At 47.4% G+C, this 18,823-nt stretch overlaps 1 protein-coding gene across 9 annotated transcripts in view; it reads left to right on the forward strand.

Moving 5' to 3' along the window:
- The window catches only part of GDPD5 (glycerophosphodiester phosphodiesterase domain containing 5), a 194,293-nt gene that overhangs the window by 13,303 nt on the left and 162,167 nt on the right, over positions 1-18,823 (forward strand). For 2 of the 9 annotated variants that reach the window (XM_074572295.1, XR_012585201.1), the window contains one exon: positions 17,881-17,913. The exons of the other annotated variants lie outside the window; for them this stretch is intronic. The gene's annotated coding sequence lies outside the window, so the exon portion shown is untranslated. Of the gene's footprint in view, positions 1-17,880; positions 17,914-18,823 lie in introns of those variants that run through there. 9 annotated transcript variants of the gene reach the window in all.

The following is an 18,823-nucleotide window of genomic DNA, read 5'->3' on the forward strand; positions in this document are numbered from 1 at the left end:
CACTATTGGTTTCTGCTGGCTAGTTTTTGCCTAGCAGCCATAAAACTTATTGCTGTGTTTCAGCATTGCCTGAAGCTGATGAGATGTTCTGCCCCCAAACTGGCCATTTTTGATGACGGATCCCATATGTTTGATTCCGAAAGGCTGGCTTTTTTTTTTGTTTTGGAAGAAAAGGTATAAGATAAATATTGCCTAAAACACTTGTGGCTGTCAGCTCTACTGAGCCAGCTCTTGGACAGGGGTGTGAGTAAAAACCCTGTTATGTCTCATGCACCATCAGGTTTAATGCTTGCTAAATGGCAGAGCTGTCGAGCAAAAAGCATTGGGCTGAGGCAATGTAGCTGCTATTAAAAAAAAATAAATATCGCTGCAAGTGGCTGAGCTTTGAAATAAATTGTGCTGCGCCTGTTTGGTGAGGGGATATATAGGGACTGCTGGGGTGTCTGGATTCCCCCCAGGGCTCATTGCCATGTTGAGAGATTTGGGAATTTAAGAAGGCAACAGCTACCTGCCTGAGGGGAAGACCTTGTGTCCCAGTAGTAATAAATCCTAATCCTCTCCTTGCCATGAAACATGAGGCCTGTATTTAAGTAATTTTCTTGTGATAGAGTTGAAACCAGCTACAGAGTTTGAAATTCTAACTCTTTTTTTTCCATGTTGTGAATGATGGACAAAGTAGGGGGTGCCACTTGTCTTGCTTTCATAGAAGAACTGTAGAACGCTGAAAGATCTTGGTGTCATGGTGGCGTAGGCTTAGTGAAGATTTGTATGTCACTGCCATCCTGGAGCTCTCACAGAATCACAGAATGGCAGGGTTGGAAGGGACCTCTGGAGATCACCCAGTCCAACCCCCCTGGGCCAGAGTAGGGTCACCTACAGCAGGTTGCACAGGAACACGTCCAGGTGGGTTTTGAATGTCTCCAGAGCTGGAGACTCCCCCACCTCTCTGGGCAGCCTGTGCCAGGGCTCTGCCACCCTCACAGGAAAGAAGTTCCTCCTCATGTTTAGGTTGAACTTCCTATGCTCAAGTTTGTGCCCGTTACCCCTTGTCCTGTCACTGGGCACCACTGAGAAGAGCCTGGCCCCATCCTCCTGACACCCACCCTTTAAGTATTTATAAGGGTTGATAAGATCTGCCTCAGTCGTCTTTTTTCCAGACTGAAGAGACCCAAGTCCCTCAGCCTTTCTTCACAAGAGAGGTGTTCTAGTCCCCTCAGCATCTCTGTAGCCCTTTCCTGTCCCCTCTCCAGCAGTTCCCTGTCCTTCTGGAACCGGGGAGCTCAGAAGCAGCCACAGTTTTCTTTCCCCAAAGTTTGCAGGATGCTTTAACCCTCTCCCTCATGTGCCATCCTTATGCCCTCCCCCATGCCCATCTCAGGTGATTGAGGTCTATTCAAGCTGATGTGTTTTGCTCTTGGAGTGCTTCAGTTGTGCCCTGTCACACTTCAGCTTAGGTAGAAAGGGCCTATATTTAAGAAATTATTTTATTTTTTTGTGTGTAGTTTTTATTTTCTTTTCTCCTGGAAGTTACTTTGCAGAGCAAGAGTGTTTGACTGGAAGGATGAGGAGGACTTGCCTGAAGGAACCACCCCATAAAAATGGCTTGGCCTTGATTTTTCCCTTGTCCCCTCTTTATCCCTTTCTCCTGTGCAGCTCCAGTCATGTTTGGTTCTAGGGCGTTTGCTTTGAGCATCATGGGATCATAGGAGGCAGAACTTCACCCCTTGGGTCCTGTGCCCAGCTGCGTCCCTGCTGGATGCTCTCTGACTGCGATGTGGTCACCTCTGCTTGCATTGACCCCACAGAGAAAATGGCAGCAGGGGGCAACTGGTGGTCCCTGGACTCTTAGGGGCTGCTGTGCCTCTTCCATGAGCTTGAGCAGATGCATGGTGCGTCGTCAGTTAGCAGTGAAGGAGAAAGCAGAAATGTTGGTTGGTCTGTCCGTGGCTGGGAGCATCTACTACATCTTCAGGGATACTGTCTGGTGGGTCTGAGGTCTCGCTTCTGCCTGAGAGCCTGTCCCACATTGGTTCACCTCAGCGATGTTGTGTGCAGCCTGAAGTCCCAAGAGCAAATCTTTCTCCTCCCTTGGCCATGCAAGAGATGCTTGCTTGCAGGAACTGGTGAACTCTGGGTCCTTCCTCTCCAGCAAGATGAAGGTATCTGAAATTTATTGTCTCTAGAGAAGAGGGTTTAGTTCTTGCTTGTGCCATCTACCTCCTGTTTCACGCTGGGAATGCTGAAGGACATTTTTTTTTTTTTAATCCTGCCTTTTAATTTAAGAATCAATTGAACTATTGGCTATTTCTCCTCAGATACTGTGAGGCAGCCATGAAGCTGTGGGTTGATGCTCTGGTGGTGATTCTGTGTGAAGGATATCTGAGGTATTGGGTGATGATTTGGGCTCCTCCATCTGCTTTGTGCACACATCCTCAGTGGTTTTGGTCACGGAGATAAGTGTCTTTCCTTGTTCTGCGACTGCAAAATAAAGGACCTGGCACTACCTTGGTAGGGCAGGATGAGGATGTGAAGACTTGGATACTGTAGGAAGGGAGGTAGGTATGTAGTTTCTTCCTTCCTTGAGGAATAGTCCCATGAATGCAACTTCCTTGGGTGATGGTCTTTGGCCAATTGTGCTTCTGACACAACTGCTCTGCAGACATGTCTGATGGTGTCAAAAATCGTTTCATGTGAGGGGTCATGTTTCTGCTATCCCCATGCAACCAGGTCTTGGACATACCTGGGATGGGAGAGGCACCAGGAGGACCTGGCATGAGCCACCTCTTTCTCTGAGGTTTGCCTTTTGGAAGGTCAAGACCGTTGATCCTCAGTTGGAGATTGGTGTTAGTAGCCTGTATAAACCATTTGCGGGATCGGTGTTATCACAGGAGTATTTGTGCACCGCTCTCATACGTTCACCCGGGGAAGTGATGCAAACAAGCTGTCGAGCATCAAGGGAAAAGGGTTTTTCCTGGAAAGCAGCTCCCCTTGGGTGGGCTGCTCAGCCTTTTCCCACTGTGACACTGTTAGTCTGAGCTCGTCAACTCCACTTTTCAGGTGCCTGCTCTAACGAGTGGGAATACAGCTCCAATGATGTTTTCAGAGTATTTTTAGCAGGTTGACTGGAGGGAGGGTGACAGCCCATCCAGCAGAGCTGCAGCTCACTGTTGGCAGCACTTCAAATGCGTGGTGGGTGCCTTTTTGGATGCAGACAGGTGCCACCCTCAACCACGCAGCACCCCGTTTTCTCTCTGTCAGGGGGTGAGATGCTCAAACTGAATCTACCTGAGTATCTTGTACCCCTGAGCTTGTGATGAAGCTGGGATTCAAATCCTTGTCCTGCAACCCCTGTCCCCAAATGCTTTGTGTGTGCCCTCTGCAGTTAGGCTTTCCTCCTGCAGTGGGCAACAACATTCTCCAAGAGCTGCCGTGGAGAACTTGAAGGCAATGGTTGAGGAACCCTGCAGAAGGAGCTGGGTGGCCTCTGTGGGGAGGGAGGTGACTTGTTAGAGGTTTGTCTTTGTTGATGGCCTGGTTAGGGTGGGCAACACCTGCATGAAGCAGGCATGCTTTCCTCTTGCAGTGGGCAACAATGTTCTCCAAGAGCTGCCATGGAGAACTTGAAGGCAATAGTTGAGGAACTCTGCAGAAGGAGCTGGGTGGCCTCTGTGGGGAGGGATATGACCTGATGGATGTTTGTCCTTGGTGATGGCCTGGTTAGGGTGTGCAACACCTGCATGAAGATGGTGAGACGTGCCTGAGGGGGGGGAATTTTTGGGGGGTGGTGCAGGCTGAGATGGGAGAGAGGGTCTGGAAAATGTTGTGTTGATGACTTTGTCTGGCTCCAACATTTTAGTACGTAGTTCTTGCTCTGTTACAGTAATAACCTCAGCGTAATGTCACTGTTTCACATGAGCGGTGATACTGGTCCACTGGAGGACCATGGCCACTAGAAATGGAGTATGTGGAATGGGATAAGAAAAGGGAATCTGCAATAAACTTTCCTCCTTCCCTTTTCCTTTCTAACAGGTTTTTCTCCAGTGCGATAGCGAAATGATGAACACTTAATTTGTGATATTTTTTCTTTTTTTCTTTTTGGCCCAGTGATGGATGGTAACTAGATACTATAAATACTTTCAGCTTTGGACACAACCTGCCATAAATAGCTGGGAGCTCTGTGGGGGCTGATACTTGGCGAAAGGCTCCGCTCGCTTTATCCTGAGCGTGCCAATGGGCTGAGGTCACGGAGCATCTTTGGAGCCAGCGGGATGTGAAGGTGGTGATGGGGAAACCTTCCTGCTGCTGCGGCAGTGACACAGGGACTGTTTTATCACCTTGCGGGATGCTCACCGTGGTGTGTTTTGCAGCTAGAAACCATTACCTGAGCATTGCTGCTTTTCATCCTGATGGCCGAGTACTTTTTGGTACCCTGGGGCTGGACTGAGAACACGATGAAGGTCTTCAAACCCAGGCAACTCCCTGAGAAAGCAGCTTGTAATAATTTAGGTGTGTAGAGGAGGCATCTGTCCCAGTAACTGTGGATCATCTGGGGTGGGAGTAAAATCCCCGTCTTGTGGGTCTGATTACAGGACTGGGAACTATCTTTAGCTGCTTTCCCCCCCCCCCCCCCCAAAAGGCATTTGCACATGGCGCAGAAGTGTCTGGCAGCTGAACCTGTCTCTGCTGCACCCCCACCAGCCTGATTTAAAGAGACTCCGTGGGTTGCTCTGAATAATTTGGGAGGAGGGCAGTAGGGAATGTGTTGGCTCTTTGCGTTCAATATGGAAACGGCGCTTTCCCGTGTGGGGGTGGGAATAAGTGGGGGATGTTGCTGGAGCTGATGAGCATGGGAGGTCTGCTTAGTTCTGGAGCTTCAGCTTTCCACTGGTGTTCTCAGGCTGAACTTAAGGTTGATGTTAAAGTGTAAAGCATCACTTTCATGGTGCTTAGTCACATGAAATGACCTCCCCACTCAAGGTGGGAACAACACGGGGGTTGCTTCAAATGGCATGACTTAATTGACTTAATTTCTCCAAACATTGTTGGTGAAAGGGTGGTTTTCAGATGAAACATGGGTCTTTTTAGGACGGCTCATGAGCTGTTATGGGATAAAACACAGAATACAGTGAAAAACTCATTTAATCAGGAGAGAGTTTGAGGCGGCTTTGTGCCCTGACTAAAGCTGGCAAGTCCAATTTCTGCTGAGCAGGGGATGTGAACCTGGTGAGTCTCCCCACTGCATAGTGGAAGCAGCACAATACCCATCGTTGTGAAATACAATGTGAAGCTGATGGGTGGGGTGAGATCGAGGTGAGGCATTACCAAGGAAATATTCCTTGTCCCTAAAGTATTTGGTCCATCACAGGAACAAGGAGAGAAGAAACTAAATCTTCTCTGAGTTGTCATCTTCCAAAGGGCTTTCTTGTGATATGAGTTTATTTTCTGGCAAGCCGGGGACAGTAGTGGGATTTGTCTGCTATGAGATATGGGGAACTTTGTATGTTACTCAAACTTGTGGTTTTCTGGCAATATAGGAACTTGCGTTGCTGGTACATCAGGATCCTGGCCTTAATTGAGATTCATCATCCCTTGTACTGTAAGGCAGGATGCTTTGATGCTTCTCCTAGCCCTTACTCAGCAGGTGTCTTTAGTACCTTTACTTAGGTGTATATTCATAGGAACATAGGATGCTGATGAGTAACTGAAAAGTAATTTCCAGTTCTCCTAAAAAAAATACGCCTTTACATGTGGAGGGGAGAGTGAGACAAGCTGCTCTTGGGGAAAGATTTGTTGCTAGATCCAAAGGTGATGCCTCTGTCCATCAGCAAGGACTTCTGGGCTAAATTGGGACCAACCTGGAGGCTGAAACTGGGTGGATACATGTCACAGCTCAGGTGTGTGGGCTGTGGATCTGAAACAGCTTCTGATATGGCATGGGATGCCCATCACCTGGTGGCACTGAAGCTCCCGGTGGCATCCAGACATGTGCAGACTGCCTGGGCAAGGGTTGTGTTCAGACCTTGTTCATCCTCGTTTTCCCCCAATCCTGCAGCCCTTGGAGAAGGGAATTAGTGCTCTGCTGGAGGGAGGACTCTGGTCTGTGATGACCTGCGAAGACCATTGTCTTCCCTCACAAAATGCTCATGCTTTTCAAAGTATGAGCCTGGTGTTGGTTTTGCTGTTGGCAGACTTGCACCCTTGAAGTCTCTGTAGATGCTGAGAAAGGGCTGGATTTCTCATAAAACCCTTTTCTGTGTGAACCACTACCTGCATGGGTGCAGTTGCACAGCAGTTACACGATGCTGCTTCATGCCTTATTCTACCAGTCAAGGGACAGACCTCCTGTCCACGTTGTCCCTCTGGTGCCCATCGTGCATGCGCTGCACTGGGGAAGGAATATCTTGCTATATAAGCAGGAACAAAACCTGGTAGAGATGTTTGTCCACCTAGGACTGTACCCGAGGGTATGAAGCTGTACAGCTCGCAGACCAAAGCCGATTCATGGGATGGTTAGAAATTTGAGCTGTTATTCTGCCTTGAAAGAGCTGAGGGTGCAACAAAACATCCCGTGCAGCGTTTGCCTGGTGGAGCAGGGCTGAGGAAGATGCTGGTGAGCGTGGTGGTCTGGCTGGCCCCGTTCCTGCCCGCTGGCTGTAACGGTGAGAGTATCAAATAGCATCCAAGCTTGTCACTAAGTGCAATGACTCTGCAGTAATTCATTGGCCTCCTGGTGCTCGCTTTGGCAGTGGGGTAACTTGGCTTCACTGCCTCTATTTATACAGCACAAATGGATTTGTCGCCCAATAGCATAATTGTACCGTTGAAGAAAATCACACTACTTATTTCCTGCCTGCATACCTGCTTCCTTGCTGTTTGCCTTTCTTTATTCCTCCAGCTCACTAATATTTTCATGCTGCCTCTCTGCTTTGAAGACTACAGATAGCGCTTGAGTTTTTTAATCTCCTTTCTTCTTGGGTGCAAAGATCAAAGCTGCTGTGGCTTTTGCTTTCCCACCCTGGATATTGGCTGTGTATGGTAGCACCTCTGGCAAGGTTTTAATTTTTTTAATAGCAGTTAAAATTAAACCAAGCAATGAACGGAATTATGTATAGGTGGGATACCTGTCTGACTCTGATATAACTTATGAAACTTCAGTGTAGCACAAAATAGCTTTGGGAAGATCTGTCTCCTCCCAATTCTTTCCTGGGATGGTTGCATATTCCCCTTTACTGTAGGACTCCCACTTACTGATGCTACGCATGGCGATGGACTTGCTGCATTGGTCTGGGCACTTAAATAGCATAAAGATATTGCCTTGCACCCAGCCCAGAATAAACTCTGAGCAAATCCAAGCACTAATTTTGGCATCGCACACCTCTCCCCTCCGGGTGCGGGAGAGCTGTGCCGGGAGGCAGGGCAGCAGAGTCGCAGGTACTTAGCAGAGCGACCTCAGAGGAATCTTTATCTTGGTGGAAACAGATGGAGTTTGACTCGGTGTCAATTATGAGCCTAGAATAACTCAATTTTTACTGCAGAGGAAGTGGAAAGGTACAACGCTGCCACAGCCTGGATGCTGACAAGCAGGAATTGAGCTCGGAAGAGAGCTGTGGCTGGCACGTACGCTGATGACTTCCACACTCGAGAAGCTTGGCCACCAGAAGGAAACTGCACTTGTCATGTTTTGTATAGGCCTCTAAGTGCTAAGCAGGGCATTGTAAAGCATATTATTGAGCTGCGATGTGGTGACAGATCCCATAGCTGAAGGCTTCTCTTGGAGAAGGGATGTCACAGCTAGTGCACGAATGAGGATCTAAGGGATAAGAGCTTTAAAAGGACCCCTCTTCCCCTGTCACTTGCTCACTGTTCATGCACAATGCTTAGCCAGTTGTATATTTGGGAATGAGTATGGAAGTGGAACAGATTTCATGTGGCTTTCTTGCTTTTTTGGTTTTTCTGCAGAGTTTGGCTGTTCTCTTCACCATTGTGCATTTTGGACAGGAGGTGCTGGGGTGCTCGGCCAGTCACTGCTGGCTCTACTCAGCCACTGTGTACCACTTCCTCTGTAATTTCCCATCTCTCCCCTTCTTCTCTGTGCTTGATGCACAGGAGTTGATTTTGCGGAAGGGTCAAAGCTGGGCTTTGCAGAGCACCATTGTATCCAGGGCTTCCAGTAGTCACCTGGACTTCAGTGGTCTTCGGAGGCCTCAGCTTTGTGCCTGGATGAAGGTACACAATGCTTTGGGTCATGGTTAGATAGTGTCAATCCATCCACTGGATTGTATCATGGCCAAAAAAGCTGCCTGGTGCTATAGATCAAAGAGCAGTTCAAAGGGACCTTCTACATTAGTCTTTCATAGAATCTTCATGGTTGGAAAGGACCTTTGAGATCAAGTCTAACCATACACACACAAAAACAAACAAAAAAACCCCCCAAACCCTACAATTTCTGCCACTAGAGCATGCCCTGAAGTGACAAATCTAGATGTTTCTTAAATACCTCCAGGGATGGTGACTCAACCACCTCCCTGGGCAGGCTGTTCCAGTGCCTGACCACTCTTGCAGTAAAGGAATTCTTCCTGATATCTAATCTAAACCTCCCCTGCCGCAGCTTCAGACCATTTCTGGTCTGGTCCTGTCATTATTCACCCGGGAGAAGAGGCCAACACCCACCTCCCTCCAACCTCCTTTGAGGTAGTTGTGGAGGGCAATGAGGTCTCCCCTCAGCCTCCTCTTCTCCAAGCTAAACATGCCCAGCTCCCTCAGCCTCTCCTCAGATGACCTGGTCTCCAGACCCCTCACCAGCCTGGTAGCTCTCCTCTGGACACGCTCCAGCACCTCAATGTTCCTCTTGTACAGAGGGGCCCAGAACTGAACACAGCACTCGAGGTGAGACCTCACCAGTGCCGAGTACAGAGGCACGATCACTTCCCTGCTCCTGCTGGCCACACTATTCCTGATACAAGCCAGAAGGCTGTTGGCCGCCTTGGCCACCTGGGCACACTGCTGGCTCCTCTTTGGGATGAGATGCAGGACACTGTGAGCATTGTGTGTCTCCCAGTAGGATGAGTTTCCTATAGCTTCTGGGATCTGTCAGCTGTTCGTTAAACTATTGAAGAGCTGCTGCATCTGTTCCACAAGCCTCTGTGGGAAGGCTGGTTAAGGTCCTAGCACTTTTCCACCAGCATGTGGGGTTGAGCTGCTCACCAACTTTGTGTTAGTGGCTTGCTGAGGTCTCCAGCTAAATTTGTATGGCTGGCTAAATTAACACCTACGCAATGACCTCTTGTCCCCTAAAATGGAAAACAAAACTGTGGTGCTACCTTAGGGAAGGAGGCATCATGCTGCAGCCATCCTCTTGGCTAGCAAAGATACTCATGAAGGCACTGAGCTGAACACTTACCCTGCTCTGCAGCCTTTGGGGTGACTTTGACTCCAGAAAAACTGCAGCTTCAAAACTTGCCTCCCTCGAGCCTGTTGCCAAAGCGTTTATTTTATTTATCAACTGATTTTACTCATCTGGGGATGGGATTAAGTTCAGCCTTGGCTGGATCTGCTCCCTGAGCTGACTGTGTCTCTGCTTTGCACCCCTTTCCTTAGCGGTCCCCACTCTCCCTTGAACGGGGACCAAATATCTGAAGAGCCTGTTGAAGCTGTGGGCTGGAGAGTCTTGGGGAGGACATCTGTGCAAGCAGCTGTATCGCAATATAACTTTCTCTCAGTCCTGTGTGTGGATGCTGCCGCCTGTCCCTACCTGTACTTGTGGTGCTGGGCGCTGCTCAGCTCCCTGACATCTATGGACGGCTCATCGGCCAGGTCAAAAGTGGTGGAGGGGGGGTGAAATAAAGGCATGACTTGAACGTTGCTACCACGTGTAGCTGTCTCTTAAATGTCCCTTAATATGTTGCAAGTAACTCATTAAAGCCAGGTCTCTTGCGCCAGCAAGTGTGGGCCTCTCCTAAGCAACAATTGAAGTTTAACCCCAGTAGGCCTTGCTAGTGTTTGCCTTTTGCTTTAGAGGAAGGAAATGTGATCCTCATGTTTAGATCAAAGGGCATCTGGGCTTCCATTGACAAAAGTAAATTTGTAATGTGCTTAATGAAGCCTAAAAGATGTTTCAGATAATGGACAGAAAATACCTGCCTTTTAAAAACTTTCACCTCCCAAAGTTATTGCAAGACTTCCTGTTATTCTTAATAAAGGCTTTTTTTTTTTTATTCTTTGAGCTTTCAGAGGAGAAAATGCCCTTGGAAAGCAGATGTCAGAGTGGAATCAAATGCTTCTTCCCTTAACATTTGGGTTGAAAGCGTTCCCTAGAAACCAGTCTCTGGCTCTGTGGGAGATGCCAGTGAAAGGCTGCAGGTCAAAGGGGTGGAGAGAATTTCCGAAACTTCACTTTGCTTTTCAAACTTTGGTTATCAGCCTCTCTAACCTGAGACCCGGGGAGTGTGTGTGCGTGCGTGTGTATGGGAAGCTGGTGACGCGATTCTTAAATTCTTCTAGAACTCACCCGTGTCACAAAACTCTTCCCTGACTTGGAGAGGTGGATTTGCAGAACAGCTTCCCAGGCAGGTCTGTCGCTCCTGTGTTTGGGTTGTGTGTGTGGTGCAGGAATAGGTTATAAATAAAACTGCCTGTTGGTAAGAGGGAGGTGGAGGAAGGAGGTCTCACGGCTGTGAACCCTGTGACTTAAAGACCAACTTACTGTCAAGCCTAACGTGAGCTGAGAAGATCTTTTGTTTTTAAAGGCAAGTGGTTTTTGTAGTTGCCTTTATGTGCAGGCGATCGAACACAGGGCTGCCCGAGCTCCTTCCTGCTCTTGTCTCGAGGTTTGAGAGACACCAGAGGCAGCTGGATGGATATCCCTGGTTTAAGAGAAAATAAAAGTGAAATAAGCCAAGGGCACACAAAAACAGTCCTCTTGGTCCTCAGCCCTGGCTGGATGCCATACTGTATTTGCTCTGGCAAGGTATGGAGTGAAATGGGGGATTACCTAGGACCTAAGAGAAGAAGGTGGTAATGTGGCTGATAGAAGGAACAGGAAGACCAAAAGTTAATATAGTTGTTTTCTACCAGCCTTTCGTGCTTTCAGTTTTGGGCTGAAATCTTGGAGAACTAGAAAAAACAAGAGGAAGGATTTTTATCATCACTTAAAGGTAAGGTGGCTTAGGTCTAATAACAGGACATCTCTCCATTGGTAGTGATGTGTTGGGGCATGGCTGTGGGGCCTCAGCACTCCAGGTTTTGAGAGCCACTTGGACAAGCCCCGTGCATGAATGGCTAATTAATCCCCTGTGCAGAGCTACTGTAGGGTGACATCTCAAGGGTTGTCTTGATACTGTGCTTCAGATATATCCCTCTCCTCGATGCTGCCAAAACAGCCTAGATAAGACCGCTCAGCTGGTGCCCTCTCCTCTGCTTAGTGGAAAGCTCTTTTCCAGACTGTCTATAGGAACTTGTGAGAAGGTATCATTAAGGAAGGACTGGTGTCTGACCTCATATTGCTGCCGTAGCATTGAAGCACACAGATTATTTGTAGGAAAAAGCTTAAAGATAATGGGGCATGTGAATGATAAGCAGACGTGCAGTTTCGTTTGAGAAGAGGTGCAGAGACGTGATGTTTCTAGCACCAAAAAAAGCAGGTGGAGAAGAGGCTCCTGCAGCATTTGAGACCAATTAGAGTCCGAGCGTGCAAGCGCGTTGCCTCTGCCAGCTGTCATGGGGAGGTGATTTCTTTAACAATCAGCTAAAGATTGTCCCAACCTGTACTTTGAGGGACCAAGAATGGTCTGACGTAGTGAAGCTGCACCCCTGGATGCTGGGGTGGGACAGGACAGAGAGCTGAGATCCGACAGTGGGTCGTTACTGCTGTTAGCAGTGAAGGGCTGGGTAGCTTTGGTGTGGGATTAGCACTAAACGCTGCGCACAGAAGGGTGGTTTGAGGCTTTGGACATGTTTCTTCTCATATTTGAAGGAGAAGGTGTGGTAAGGTCTTTGAGACAGCATCAGTAAAAAGAAAAAAAAAAAGAAACACCCAAACATTACAGTTATTGCGTGATTGCTATGTGCTAATAGGATTTAATTTCTGCAAAGCTTTTGATGAGAGGGGTAAAAAAAAAAAGTATCTCAAAGGACCACAGGTATTTTGGGAAAGGCTTAAGTGGAATAAAATTCAGCTGCAATCGTGTTAGAGCAGGGAGGCATGGAGTTAACTGAGCTGGAGCAATGAGTTTTACTGATGCTGAATAGGACGTGCACGGCCCCATTTCTCCTGCCGGGGGGAATGTCCCTGGGGTCTTCCCTGTTGGAAAGATGGGAATCTTCTCAATGGGAGAGGGAAAGGCTTCTGGTCTGCAGGCTTTCCTATGAAAGCTCCTGATAAGCTTGCAGGTGTCTTGCTACCTTGGCTTGGATTTGAATTTGTGACTCAGGGGTGAGATGCTGCATTTTACTCCTATTTTCTTGCACCGTCAGAGCTTTTAGGAGTGATCGAAAAGCGCTGAGAGCATGGTCCCTTGGCCTGTTTTGCTGGGGGAGGTGGAAGAAGGAGCCAGGTTCAACCTTAGTGAATTTGAGGGGAAGTGGAGCGTGGAAGGTTTCCTTCCTGGGGAAAAGGGCTGGTAACGCAGCTCGGGAAAAATTCAAACAAAGCAGCTTCTCTTCCCTTCTGGCTCAGAGCGGGTGTGTGATGTCAAGGTAGCCCCGAGCCTTACAAAAGATGGTGGGATTTTCTCTCCCCCCCCTTTAATTTTTTTGTGGGCGGGGTTGGAGGATTGGTTTATATGCTTTATTGTTAAATCTCTCAAACAATGCTGCTTCCCTTTCCTTGGAGCGATTGTTCCCCGTGCGGCTGACTCTTCCTTCCCCTTCCTCTCCATCATGGGAAGCGCTCTCTTGATGATGTATGGGCTCAACTTTGGTCTCTGATTTACTTTCCTTTGTCCTGCTCAGGTCCCTTTTATTATTGTGTAATTTCTGCCGGGATCCTTGTCACAGGGTCCACAAAACCAGCTGTTGTAGTACTGTGGAGAGAATTAACTATCAGAGCAGCCAGAGACATGGGACTGCAAAGTCTTAACAGGGTTCATAGCACCATGAGATTTCTTCCCTCAAGTTGATGTAGTCTCCTCTTGGAAGGGCAACTTTCTTCCTTGAGGAAAAGCTGGTCTTTCGTGATCAGCCTAATCTCAAAGCTTTTCGAAGGCATCCATTCTAGGGGGGAAGGTTATTATTTTGTTTTATTTTTTATTTTTAGACTTCATTTTTTAATTTTTGCATCTACAATGCCCAAGAATCCCTTGCTTTGTCCTGTCAGGCCTTGCATCTTCTCTTCCTGGACCAGTCTCAGAGGAGAAGAGGTGAAGCCAAACTAGATAGTGGGTCTGAACAGCTATCAGCACATGGTTAACTGGAGACAGACACCCACCTCTTCTTTTGGGGTAGGGGAAGAAGAAAATAGTGGAGATACTGGCTGGTTAGAGATGGACACTATCTTGCAAATAACTTGATGAAATGCTGAAGCCATGCGAATCTCTGCTTCTGAAGTATATCAATCCCGTGTGCCATCTGCTGTACCAAAAATTAGTAGACTTGCCTTGAATGCTACTGATAAGAAAGACACGGACCTGTTGGTGTGGGGCCAGAGGAGGCCCCAGAGATGCTGGAAGGCCTGGAGCCCCTCTGCTGCGAGGACAGGCTGAGAGAGTTGGGGGGGTTCAGCCTGGAGAAGAGAAGGCTCCGCAGAGACCTTATAGTGGCCTTTCAGTACCTAAAGGGGGGTCTACAGGAAAGATGGGGACAGACTTTTTATCAGGGCCTGTTGCCATAGAACAAGGGGTAACTGAAAGAGGGGAGATTGAGATGAGATATCAGGGAGAAATTGTTCGCTATAAGGGTGGTGAGACTCTGGCCCAGGTTGCCCAGAGAGGTGTTAGATGCCCCATCCCTGGAAACATTCCAGGCCAAGTTGGTCGGGGCTCTGAGCAACCTGATCTAGTTGGAGGTGTCCCTGCTTATGGCAGGGGTGTTGGACTACATGACCTTTAAAGGTCCCTCCCAACCCAAACCATTCCATGATAAGACTGGATTTGTTCTCCAAGAGCATTTCTGAGGAAAAGCTGTCATAAATCAGGCCTTGACAGAGCAGCATGAGAAAGAAGCTCAGCTGTTCACTTAGCCTTCACTGCGGGTGCATGGATTGACTTGGACCTGAGTAATTCATGGTGTGCCATCTGCAGAAATAATAAGCCCTTGGATATTACAGGCTTAAGGATATAAGTAACCACCTGATTATGCAGTTATTTTGCTATGACCTACTTCTTTTTCAAAATATCCCTTAGACTCCATGGCACAGAAGATAAGAACTTCCAGGACATTTCAGCATTTATCAGAAGAGCTTCCTGCAGGGAGCTGTTGGTGATTTATGCCAGGGAGGAAGAGGAAAGGCGGGTGGTGTGAATGTTTCATGGATAGGCTTTGGATTGCTTAGCTCATGGAGTGAGCTAGGAAAGGCAGCAGCAAACTGGTGGGCTTTTGCCCTCTCCTGTTAGGTGGAAATCATGTGGTCTAATTAAGCAACAGAAGTTCTTGATAATATGTTTTCAAGGGATTATATCATGCTTTAGCAGAATGGGGCACGCAGCCAGAACACTTTCATCCTGTTGATAAGGCCAACGCCTACTGTAAACACGGTTATTAACAGTCTGAGCCTGTGCGAGATACTCTAATGGAAAGCTGTAACTTGAGAATAAGAAAGAAGCTTGGAGAAGCCCAGGGTGGGTGTTTAAAACCTTGTTCCCTTGGGCAGTGGTAAACTACCTTCTTGCATAGGGTACATAATTAACTTCATGGAGAGAAGTGAACCAAAGTCCTTCCAGCTGCAACTTACACGTGATGGAATGATATAGTTGGGTTTCAAAGACTGTCCTGGTGTCCAGGGTCTGTCCTGGGGCATTGAGTTGCTGTTGACCTCTTCTTTTTGTATGTAGATTTTGGAGCAGGAGCCCTTGGCCATGAGCAGTTCATAGCTCGCTCTGTGCTCTCATTCATCCGTTTGCAAAGCAGCAATAAAACGCTGCAGCTACAGGACCAGTTCTAGAAACTTGGTGCATAAACAGTTCTTCTAGCAAATGAGAGCTTTGGGGTTGGAATTTAGGAGGAAGAAGAAACTGAAAAGTGAAAGCACATCTGCACTTCCCTGCTAAAAATTACTAGTGTAGAGCAGGAGAGGGTGTTGTCTCCCTGGAGTAAAGAGTTGATGAGCCTCTGAAAACTTTCCACTTGGCGGAGCTGAAATTATGTGATGGGGTGGGTGACTATTCCAGCCCCCAGAGCAGGGAAGGTGCATGTAGGTTATTTAGTCCAGCTCTGCTGCAGAAACTCATCTTCATGGGACTGGTTACTGCCACAGTTATGGTTTTGGATAGGAGCTTCTCTTGGAAAGCTCAGATTTATGTGTCGACTTGAACTGGGGGCTTTCTGTGGTGGAGGCTTGCATAACTGGATGCTCTGCTGGAGTGAGGTTCTCTAAGGAAAACACCTCGTGCAGTAACGTGGAGGATGAGGCCAATTTTTCTGGAAATTATGGTAATATCTGGCTTGGATCCTGTAGTAGATTTAAATTCTAAGACACATGGTGAGAACTGTGATAGAGCTGTAACAAATAATGAGCCAAATCTGAGGATTTAACACCACCTTCTGCTTCCAGTACAGTCCAGAGGGTAAGTCTGGGATCCAGTTGTCACTGGAAGGCTTCAACTTTGCCTAGGAATGTGAAAGTCAAGTTTTCTGGCTTCAGTGGCATTACTAATGGTTTAGTTGAATCATTTCTAGGCACCTTTGATCTCCTGGTTGTCCTTACAAAGCCAATGCAGCTAATGAAAAATGGGGAGGAGGGGAGTGGCTTTCCATTGTTAATGCAAGAATACTCCAAAAACCAAATATGGCGGGGTGGTGTTCTAGTGCATACAGTAACTCTGTATTTGTGGAGTCATCAGTTCTAATATTAATAAAGGAATTTTTGAGGATTAATTTTAAATTATTGTTTTTAACCTACTTTGTCCACACGTAACAAGGGGGCATCAGAAAAGCTGAGGCATTGGGCAGTCCAGGTAGGTAAGGTGGAACCTGACCTAGACATGACTAGTTTAATTCCTTTAGAGAAGCAAATTGAAAGGTTACAGGGGTGTGAATACATTGCCTGGCCTTACTGTGACTTTCTGGATGAGTGGAGCAGAAGACACCAGAGTTCTCCAGGCTGCGGAGACGAGTGAGGCTCTTGAATGAACTGCAGTGGTTTCCTACCTCCGATTACGTTTCTTTCTCATGTCCCAGGTTGTGGCCAAGCTCAGTACCAAGCAGCCTGGATTTTGGAAATGGTGAGGGGATTTTGCTTGCAGGAGAGGTTGATGGATGGACGTGACATGGGCCAGGCTGAGGGGAGAGGCATGGGAGAGGCAATAGCACCTTTAAGTCCTCCTGGGTCCACGGGAATGGAAATTACCTCCCAGCAGATGTTTTGCCTACAAAAATACTGGGCTAAATCTGTGTCGTATAAGTACTGCGGAGCAAATCTAACGCTTGCTCTGGCCGAGGTGTTTTTTTTTCTTTTGTGCTTTTGTATGCTAGCCTAACTGGCCATGGGTACCACGAGGTGCCAGCTGACTACCTTCCTACATATGCAGGAATGGAGACTCTTTGCTGTCTAAAAGAATTGAAACCAATGCAAATTCTTACTCTGGCTTCTCCCGTGAGCTGTTAGTTAGGCATCTGTTGTTGTTCCTATTTACTGTATTGAAAAAGTGTGTGTGTGGGGGGAATAAAAATCCTTTTTGTGCCCTTCTCAAAGCACCCTGAGATTAGGAATTGCAAGTAATCCTCTGAAACGATTATTGACTGAGAATTGCTCGGAAACGATGATGTTTGCTGACTTGACAGATAAGACCCTGAAAGAGTGCAGTCTGGGCTGTCCCTGAGCATCTGTCCTTGCCATGTCGCAGTCACCGTGAGGCTTTACCTGCATCTTCAGCGGTCGAAAGCCAGATGTATTTTTAGACAATGTTTAAATAGACACTATCCAAACTGTTTAATGCTGTCTCATGGGGACGAGAGTGGATGTTGCACGGAGGACTTTTGTACTGAGAGCTCATTTGGGCGTTGTGGGAAGCACAGAGGGCGATGCTGATGCAGCGGGAACTGGGACTGTCGTGGCAGCAGCAGCTAAAATGCTACTCCTGATGCTGCTGGGCAAAACTGCTAGGTTGCTCTCTCTGATTCTTTATCACTAATTTTAATTAAAAAAAAAAAAATAATCTCAAAGTGAGGAGCTATTAGGAGATATGCAGGAAATGGTGAGTCTCTCTTTAGCAGGGGTCCAAACAACGCAATGTTGACCTGGTGCTGGCCAGGCTGGAGGATCTGGGGCCTAAGAGACCTCACGGTTGACTTATTCTGGGAGGTGGGCTGAGATTTCCCTCTTCCCTCCTCTTGGGAGGCAATAACATGTTCTCCATGGCATCCCTCCCTGGAGGAGGATGGCAGAAGTTTAGGGAGCACTCCTGTAGAGACCAACTTGGGCGCTCTAAGTACTGTGCATGCAGCTCTGCTAGAAATGACTAGAAATGTCAAATAAGTCTCCAAGACAAGCTCCTGTGTAATCTGCAGCAGCCTGTAGACTGCTGGAGCCTGTTTTGAATCAGAAATTCTCCACGGATACAGCTGTAGTAGTGTTGTTTTTCTGAAGTGCTGATCCGCTTCCTTCCTTTCCAATTCCTCAAAAGAAAACAAGTCAGTTGATTTAGGTGCCAGAATACACTGCTGACTCCGCATAAGTTGTTTGCTCTTCTCTTGCATCCTTTTTATCCTTTTTTTTTTTTCTTTCCTTAGCTGATTTACCCTGGAGTTTGGGCCCCACGGAAGGTACTTCTGAAAAGTCTTCAGTGCAAAGCTGATCCCGAGGCATAGGAAAGAGCAGAGGAACAGAGTTGGTGCTTAAAGATATGTTGTCATCAGATACACATTTTCAGTCTCCATGCTTGTTGCTTGGAGACCTCTTGCATTAACTGTGTAAAACTTATCCCTGTTTAAATACAACTGGTTGGGTTTGGCTTTTTTAAATAGGTCTTGGTGGATTTTGCTCTTAAAAGCATATCCCTCTCGAAAATCTATAAAGTTGGTCTCGCCAGTGTCCTATGGTAGAATCATTTAGGTTGGAGAAGGCCTTTAAGATGATTGAGATCTATGCCAAGGAGTTTTGCAGGTGAGCTGTCTGTTGACCATCACTTTGAGTGTTGGACCTCCTGCTCTTGGTGGAACCATGTTGTGAAGAGCGCAGGAGGCTCTTTGCTTCCTGGGGTGAGTTTTGGGCTCCTGTATGCTCCTATGTCTCCATGGTTTTGTCCCCAGACAGACCATGTGCAAAGGCATCAGCCTCAGCTCGGTGCTACAGAAAGCCGTGGAGGGCCTTTGTGTCATGTCCCTTGGGATAGGGACCGTGAATGACATGGATGGGGCAGGTCCACGCTGCTGCTGTGAGAGTGGCTGCAGCCACAGTTCAGCCTGACCTTGGTTCTTTCAATCACCCTGCTTAATCCCTGTACTTATTCAAAATTGGTGTCAACAGAGAATGTCTGAGCAGAGATTAGTGGCGGATGAATGAGGCTGCCCGCAAAAGCGTGGAGAGAAAAACCAGAGTTTTCTAGAGGTAAAAATTACCCCCAAATTCTTGTTTTTATTTGTTTTTTTGTTTTGTTTGCTTTGTGTTCTGAGCTAGTTACTGAAGAGCTGCCTTAAGGGCTGTAGAGCAAAAGGATTCCTACTGCAAGAACTC

This window comes from Larus michahellis, chromosome 1 (genome assembly GCF_964199755.1).
Source record: "Larus michahellis chromosome 1, bLarMic1.1, whole genome shotgun sequence".
Taxonomy (NCBI): Eukaryota; Metazoa; Chordata; class Aves; order Charadriiformes; family Laridae; genus Larus; species Larus michahellis.